Source organism: Somniosus microcephalus, unplaced genomic scaffold (genome assembly GCF_052327205.1).
Source record: "Somniosus microcephalus isolate GS21.2 unplaced genomic scaffold, FLI_Smic_1.0 unresolved_chr4, whole genome shotgun sequence".
Classification (NCBI taxonomy): Eukaryota; Metazoa; Chordata; class Chondrichthyes; order Squaliformes; family Somniosidae; genus Somniosus; species Somniosus microcephalus.
In genome coordinates, this window is record NW_028225182.1 from 49,121,387 (window position 1) to 49,130,235 (window position 8,849).

Sequence of the window (8,849 nt, forward strand, 5' to 3'; positions counted from 1 at the left end):
TGTGTGAGAATGTGTGAGAGTGTGTGTGTGAGAGTGTGTGTGTGTGTGTGAGCGTGTGTGTGTGAGCGTGTGTGTGTGTGTATGAATGTGTGTGTGAGCGTGTGTGTGTGAGCGTGTGTGTGTGAGCGTGTATGTGAGCGTGTGTGTGTGAGTGAGTGTGTGTGTGAGTGTGTGAGTGAGTGTGTGTGTGTGTGTCTGAGTGTATGTGTGTGTGTGTGTGTGAGTGAGGTGTGTGTGTGTGTGTGAGAGAGTGTGAGTGAGTGTGATTGTGTGTGTGAGTGAGTGAGTGTGTGTGTGTCTGAGTGTATGTGTGTGTGTGTGTGTGAGTGAGGTGTGAGTGTGTGTGTGAGAGTGTGTGAGTGAGTGTGATTGTGTGTGTGAGTGAGTGAGTGTGTGTGTGTGTGAGTGTGTGTGTGTGAGTGTGTGTGAGTGTGAGTGTGAGTGTGAGTGTGTGTGTGAGTGTGTGTGTGTGTGAGTGTGTGTGTGTGAGTGTGTGTGTCTGCATACGTGTGTGTGTGTGTGTGTGTGAGGATGTGTGTGTGTGTGTGTGAGAGTGTGAGTGTGTGTGAGTGTGTATATGTGTGTGTGTGTGTGGGGTCCGCTTCAAATCTTCAAGACTTTTAACACAGAGAAACACGACGTCAAAGATAGAGAGAGCAGCACGTTAACCGGAACGGTCGTCTGGAGTGGCGGGAGATTCCACTCGGGACATTTATCTTCTGCACTGGCAGAATTCCCGGAGAAAGGCCTGGGCTGCTCCAAGGCCGAGCCCTTCCCTCCGGTCGAATTCTGCAATGGTTTGGTTTCACCGTTTGAAACGGCTTCCTCGTGCTTCCCAAGGCAGATTTTGGACGCGGGGCCCTGTTTCCGTTCTGAGGGAGCTGACCTCCGCGGCGGGAGGGGCGGTGGGTGTTGACGGGGGGGAGGGGGGGTGTTGATGGGGAGGGGAGAGGGGGTGTTGACGGGGAGGGGCGGTGGGTGTTGATGGGGAGGGGAGAGGGGGTGTTGACAGGGGGGGGGAGGGGGTGTTGACGGGGGCGGGTGGGGTGTATCTGCTGTGTAATTCAAGTGGTTTTTTTTTAATAACCGATATCCACCGTTCCTTCGGGCGAGTGGGCCTATAACCAGAGTCAAAATCATTGGCAAAAGATCCAGAGGGGAGAGGAGAAATGTTTTCACTCAGAGGGTTGTTGGGATCGGGAACGCTCGATCTGACGGAGGCTGACTCCAGCGATAATTTTAAACGGGAGTCGGAGACAGATCCTTGAGGATAAGGAACTTACGGACAAAAAGCGGCGGGGGGGTGGTGGTGGATGTGGGACTGAGCACTTTTTCACAGAGCTGGCACAGGCCCGACGGGCCGAATGGCCTCCTCCTGTGCTACACGTTTCTGCCACTCTGTCTCTTCGCTGCTTCCTAATAGTGACTCCTCCACCTTGTGTCCTTCTTCCCTTTCCCGGCTTGGTTAGTTTCCTCGTTTAAAAAAAAAAGAGGAAAGCGGGGGGAGGGGGTTTTCCCACAGCCGCACCGACCCAGGCGGAGGCCCGAGTTTGATCCCCAGCCTGTCCTGGGTTAGCTCACCGCAGTTGCGGCCTTCGTAGTCGGGATTAAAGAAGGGTCAAAGCAGCTGGGATTTCCCCGCTCCTGAATCCTGCTCCATAATGCAGGTACTTGAACTCCGGGAAGCGGCGGGCGGGGGCGGTTGTGGGGGAGGGGGATGGGGAAATGGGGATCTGCTGTGATGCCCACTGCAGTTCAATAGCCCTCGCTGTCGCAGCTCGCCAGTGTAGATGGGCCACTTGCGGGGAGGACTCCCAGTGGACCGGGAGCTCGGTATCTTCAGGAGAGAAGGAAGGAGAAAACAAACGAGGGCGAAACAGCACAGAAGATGCCGGGGAAAAAAAGCGCCCCAGAAGATCCATCGTCCAGTGTTTCGGGGAGGCCTCTCGTCAGAACTGATGAGGGACTAAATTGGGACTAAGCTCCAGACCGCGTCACAGCCGAGATTCCAGCACGGAAGCAAGAGCTGAACGTCAACGCCAAAAGCAACATTCAACCGGGTGTGGCATCGAGGAGCCCGAGCAACTGGGGTCAAAGGGAAAACATTCCAGGAGCTGGAGTCACATCTGACACAATGGTTGTGGTTGCGGGAGGACAATCATCTCAGCTCCAGGGCATCGCTGCAGGAGCTCCTCAGGGCAGCGTCCGAGGCCCAACCATCTTCAGCTGCCCCATCAATGGCCTTCCCTCCATTAGGTCAGGACTTGAGATGTTTGCTGACGATTTCACAGGGCTCCGGTCCGGTCGCAGCTCCTCCGAAAATGAAGCATCACACGCCAGCCTGCAGCAGGACCTGGATAACCTCCAGCCTTGGGCTGACAAGGGCCAGGTGGCATTCACGCACATTAAGAGCCAGGTAAGGACTATCTCAGTCAAGAAACAGCGCAACCATGTCCACCATCTCCCACCATCAACGTTTTGGGTGGGGGGGCGGGTCACCATTGCCCAGAAGCTTAACTGGACCAGTCAGATCAACACCCTGGCTTCAAGAGCAGGGCAGAGGTAGGGTACCCTGCAACAAGTGGCTCACCTCCTGACCCCTCAATGCCTCTCCGCCCCATCTACAAGGCTCGAGCCAGGAGTGAGATGGAATACTCGCCGCTCGCCTGGCTGGGAGCCGCTCCAACAACACTCAAGAAACTCGACACCATCCAGGACAGAGCAGTGCGCTTGATTCCATGTGCCTCTGCTCCTGGACTCAATACCCACTCCCTCCACCACCAGCGCACCGTGGCTGCAGTGTGCACCATCTACAAGATGCACTGCAGCAACTCGCCAAGGCTTCTCGGCAGCACCTCCCAAACCCGCGTCCTCTCCCACCTAGAAGGACAAGGGCAGCAGGCGCATGGGGAACACCACCACTTCCAAGTTCCCCTCCAAGTCACACACCATCCTGACTTGGAAATACATCGGCCGTTCCTTCATCGTCGCTGGGTCAAAATCCTGGAACTCCCTCCCTAACAGCACTGTGGGAGCACCTTCACCACACGGGACTGCAGCGGTTCAAGAAGGCGGCTCACCACCACCTTCTCAGGGTGACCAGGGAAGCGCTGTCGACATCCCGAGCAATCAATATATTCCAAAAACGAACCTTTGTAGGAAACGAGGGGGGAAATAACAGACAACGGGCGAGGGACAGGAATGCCGAGTGTTACCGAGAGGGAGTGAAGGGGTTCAATAAACTGTGAAGACTTTCTTTGTGATGTGCTGTAATAATTGCACAATCATCTCAGAGGAGGGAAGTGAACAGCAAAAGTGGAATTAAAGTGCTCTGAGATTATGGGGTGGGTGGGGGAGGGGGTGCGCAGTCAGGAGACTGAGCGAGGACTGGGATCTTTTTCACAACAGATGGCTGGTGTCTTCCGACGAATCCGTTTGTGCACGGGCATCGTTTTCTGTTTTCGCTGCAGATTTCTCGGTGATTACGCACGGGAGTCATGAGCTCGACTTCATAAAGGATCGGGGTTGGTAATTCTCGCCTCTCGCCCATAGACTGCAGATTCTCAGCTCCCCCAGTCCTCCCGCCACCACCCCAAGACCTAACCCAAGTCATTACCTCTTCATTTATCGAAACATAGAAGACAGGAGCAGGAGTAGGCCATTCGGCCCCTCGAGCCTGCTCCGCCATTCAATGAGATCATGGCTGATCATCCAAATTCAGTACCCTGTCCCTGCCTTCTCCCCATATCCCTTGATCCCGTTAGCCTTAAGAAATATATCTAACTCCTTCTTGAATATATTTAATGAATTGGCCGCCACTGCCTTCTGTGGTAGAGAATTCCACAGGTTCACCACTCTCTGGGTGAAGAAATTCCTCCTCATCTCTGTCCTAAATGGCTTACCCCTTATCCTTAGACTGTGACCCCTGGTTCTGGACTCCCTGGCCATCGGGAACATCCTTCCTGCATCTAGTCTGTCTAGTCCTGTTAGAATTTTATAAGTTTCAATGAGATCCCCTCTCATTCTTCTAAACTCAATAACTTGCATTTATACCCCGCCCTTAATGTAGTAAAACGTCCCGAGGCGCTTCACCAGGGTGATTACTGAACAAAATTTGACAGCGAGCCACGTAAGGAGATATTAGGGCAGGTGGCCAAAAGCTTGGTCGAAGAGGCAGGTTTTAAGGAGCATCTTAGAGGAGGAGAGAGGCGCGGAGCGGTTTAGGGAGGGAATTCCAGAGCTCAGGGCCCAGCAGCTGAAGGCATGGCCGCCAATGGTGGAGCAATGGAAATCGGGGGATGCTCAAGAGGCCAGAATTAGAGGAGCGCAGAGATCCCGGAGGGTTGTAGGACTGGAGGAGGTTACTGAGATAGGGAGGGACGAGGCCGCGGAGGGATGTGAAAACAAGGATGAGAATTTTGAAATCAAGACGCTGCTCAGCTGGGTGCCAATGGAGGTCATTGATGCTGTCCTGCGCTAAGGGCCAAAGAAAGTAATTTGCTGTTTGACCTGGTGTTGGGGTCAGTCTGAGTGACATCAATCCTCCTACTGGCCAGGCCTTGAAGATAACCATTCAAGGCAAGCCGTCAACGTTTGGGGAGAAAATGCTCAGCCCTGGTATTTATTGAGGCTCAGCTAGAATACAGCCGGGGCCGCGAGATTCGGGCCGCGTATAACCGGGACGGGGGTGGGGCGTGGAGGGGGGTGGAGTAATCTTGACCCAACCCGCCCGGGGGGTGAGGGGAATGGAGAGGGTTTCAAGTCGGGCGGCCGATTTCACGCTGCGTTGGAAGTCCAACCCTAGCCCGGCCCGTTCCTTCGGGAGATTACCAGCCCCCTACCTCCCACTCCCGCCCCCCCCCCGCTGTTTTTGCGGTGAAGCTCGCAGACGTGAACCCTCTCTAGTCAAAGGCAAACAGCCTACACAGAATTCACAGCACAGAAACAGGCCGTTCGGCCCAAGTGGTCCATACAAGTGTTTCTGCTCCACACCAGCCTCCTCCCACCCCTCTTCATCGCACCCCATCAGCATGTCCTTCTATTCCTTTCTCCCTCCTGTCTTTATCTAGATTTCCCCTTAAAGGCATCTATGCTATTTGCCTCAACCACTCCCTGTATCCTATGAGGAGAGATTGTGTAGAATGGGCCTATACTCACTGGAGTTTAGAAGAATGAGAGGTGATCTCACTGAAACATATCAGATTCTGAAGGGGATTGACAGGGTAGATGCTGAGAGGCTGTTTCCCCCCTGGCTGGAGAGTCTAGAACCAGGGGTCACAGTCTCAGGGTAAGGGGTCGGCCATTTAAGACTGAGATGAGGAGGAATTTCTTCACTCAGAGGGCGGTGAATCTTTGGAATTCTCTACCCCAGAGGGCTGTGAATGCTGAGCCTTTGAGTATATTCAAGACTGAGATCGATAGATTTTTAGACTAGTGGAATCAAGGGATACGAGGATCGGGCAGGAAGGTGGAGTTGAGGTCGATGATCAGTCATGATCTCATTGAATGGCGGAGCAGGCTCGAGGGGCCGAATGGCCGACTCCTGCTCCTATTTCTGATGTTCTTATGGGGCAGCGAGTTCCACATTCTCACCACTCTCTGGGTAAAGATGTTTCTCCTGAATTCCATACCTGGATTTATTAGTGGCCTATTTTATATTTACCCTAGTTATCGGCTCGGGCTAGCCCGTAGCCGCGTATTGTAGAAGGTTTGACTTGGAATGGAGGGGGTTGCAGTAACTGTGAATCAAATGCTGGGGGGAGATACCGGCCTATCAGGCGAGGCCTGACTGCTTACTGAGCCAGTGGATGTCGCTGACTGATGATGTCACAACCACCCCCACCCCACCCCCCGCTCTTTGAGTTTAACAGCAACAGGAGGAGGCCATTCAGCCCCTCGAGCCCGTTCCGCCACTCAATGAGATCCGTGACACCCTTTATCAGACAAAAGCTCAGTTCTGAAATTTTCAATTGACCCCCCGCACCCGAATTTCTGGGGGGGTAATCTTTAACCTATTATAAAATATATATATTTCTGTTTAACCTTTGCAATTCGTCGAGTTGGAGTTGAATATTGTTGACATAATAATATATTAATGAGAGAGACATTTCCTTGACTCTTCCAACCCACCGCCCCTACTCCCCGCCCCCTCCTGAGGGTGTGTTTCTCCTTTAAGGAGTTCGACGTGGTTGTATTCGAGGGGCGGTAGGCCAAGGGCGGCGTTGCCAGGGTCCTCAAAGGGCCTTTTACCGCCCCCCCGCCACCCCCCTGGTCTTGCGAGGACCTGAAGTCCAGCCAGAGCATCGATGGTGAGGAGGGGTGGAAGGTGCCCGCGGAGTTGGGGACGAGGCCTTGCTGTAGATCTAGCTCCAACCTTCGACCCCTGGCTGGTGAGGCTCACTGTCCCCCGCGCCCCGACCTCACACACTTTCTGCTGCCCACCCAGGCACTGAACATCATTTGCGTGTATTCCCATTATCTGGCGGCCGCGATCTCGAAAAGACTATCCTGTTGTATATAGGACGCATCTCTCAGTGTAACCTGGTGTATAAATCGTTGCTTTTTGTGCTCTATAACCAGTGTGATATGTAACCCGCTCAGTGAAGACAGTCTCTTTTGAATTTAAGATATTTGTATTAGTATACAGCTGTCTATCAATACTAAGAGCTGCCCTATTACCGTAATATCCTGTGTACAAGTCACACTTTTGCTGCCGGGTCCCTTCAGGTACGAAGGAAGGATATCGGTGACCAGCATGTCTCGCTCTTTCCAGCAGGTGAGTGTGGCTTAGAGTAAACACCCTCCTCTGCTCTCTGCCCCCAACTGTGCTTTAAGAGCACAGCTTGAGCACAAAATCTTGGCCAACACTCCCAGTGCAGTACTGAGGGAGTGGCGCACTGTCATAGGGGCAGTACTGAGGGAGCGCCGCACTGTCGGAGGGGCAGTACTGAGGGAGTGGCGCACTGTCATAGGGGCAGTACTGATGGAGCGCTGCACTGTCGGAGGGGCAGTACTGAGGGAGCGCCGCACTGTCGGAGGGGCAGTACTGAGGGAGCGCCGCACTGTCGGAGGGGCGGTACTGAGGGAGCGCCGCACTGTCGGAGGGGCGGTACTGAGGGAGCGCCGCACTGTCGGAGGGGCAGTACTGAGGGAGCGCCGCACTGTCGGAGGGGCAGTACTGAGGGAACGCCGCACTGTCGGAGGGGCGGTACTGAGGGAGCGCCGCACTGTCGGAGGGGCGGTACTGAGGGAGCGCCGCACTGTCGGAGGGGCGGTACTGAGGGAGCGCCGCACTGTCGGAGGGGCGGTACTGAGGGAGCGCCGCACTGTCGGAGGGGCGGTATTGAGGGAGCGCTGCACTGTCAGAGGGACAGTACTGAGGGAGTGCCGCACTGTCGGTGGGGCAGTACTGAGGGAGCGCCGCACTGTCTGACTGGGTTAGAAGTTCACCCCGAGCACTTTGAAATGTCAGAGCTGTTGAGCTGTGAGGAAAAGAGGAGACGGATGTTCATCCCCCCGCCCCCCCCCCCCAAGCAGCCCCGGGCGGGGTTCGAAGCTGGCGGGGGTCGAAGGGCATGCAGACTGCGCCAATGAAGAGTGCGATTTAGAGGCTTTTTCTTGGCGTTTTTTACGCTCTGGGCTTTAAGTGTACCCGTGTCCGGTCTTTCGTGTGTACTGGGGGGTAAAGGTAGGGGATTGCCAACCCTCCCGGCTTGCCCTGGAGTCTCTATCCATTGTCGCAAGCAAGAACCATCCAATCAAGAATCATCCAATAGGGTGAGGAAGAGTCTGTTTGCTTTCCGATTGGCTGTGGGGCGGGGCTGGGCGAGGATTTGACGTGTCGGGCGACCAATGGCGGTGGGAGTCTGGAGCTCATGTGATGCAACCTTCAGGAATACCTCCAGGCAAAGTTGGCAACCCTGGGGTAAAGGTTGCCATCAGAGGTGTTGTCTTATTTTTGTAACTGTGAAGTGCGGGTTGAAATTGTCAGCCTGTGATCAATGATTGAGTGGACACCGCGCCCTCCCCCCTCTCTCAGTAAAGGGGAGGTTAGCTCTCTTATGAAGCTTTGTAACGTTGCTGCTATGACAATGTCTTGTCGGTATTATTATATTTTATTAAATATTTTTTATTCCCAATTAATTCCAGTGTTTTCTTTTTGGTCTTCTGCCCCCTACCCCCCCAACTTCCCGCTCGCCGTGTCCAATTGTGTTAGGGAGTGAGTGCGCCTGTTTCAGTCATTCCTTGGAGATGGTACAGAGGAGATTGACCAGAATGGTACCGGGGATGAGGGACTTCAGTTACATGGAGAGACTGGAGAAGCTGGGGTTGTTCTCCTTAGAGCAGAGAAGGTTGAGGGGAGATTGAACAGAATGGTACCAGGGTTGAGGGACTTCAGTTACGTGGAGAGACTGGAGAAGCTTGGGATTGTTCTCCTTAGAGCAGAGAAGGTTAAGGGGAGATTGACCATAATGGTACCGGGGATGAGGGACTTCAGTTACATGGAGAGACTGGAGAAGCTGGGGTTGTTCTCCTTAGAGCAGAGAAGGTTATGGGGAGATTTAATAGAGCTTTCAAAATTATGAGGGATTTTGATGGAGTAAATAAGGAGAAACTGTTTCCAGTGGCAGGAGGGTCGGTAACCAGAGGACACAGATTGAAGATAATTGGCAAAACAACCAGAGGGGGCGATGAGGAGAATGTTTTTTACGCAGCGAGTTGTTGTGATCTGGAACGCGCTGCCTGAAAGGGCGGTGGAAGCGGATTCAGTGGTAACTTTCAAAAGGGAATTGGATAAATACTTGAAGAGGAAAGATTTGCAGAGCTGTGGGGAAAGAGCAGCGGGGAGT

General features: G+C 53.8%; 1 long non-coding RNA gene across 1 annotated transcript; it reads left to right on the plus strand.

Annotated features, from left to right (window-relative positions):
• The first annotated feature begins 1,726 nt into the window (after nucleotides 1-1,726).
• LOC147091055 (uncharacterized) lies at nucleotides 1,727-8,138 on the plus strand. The gene is made up of 2 exons (XR_015075363.1): nucleotides 1,727-5,679; nucleotides 7,610-8,138. It is a non-coding gene; the product is annotated as an uncharacterized LOC147091055 (long non-coding RNA).
• Nucleotides 8,139-8,849: the final 711 nt, after the last annotated feature.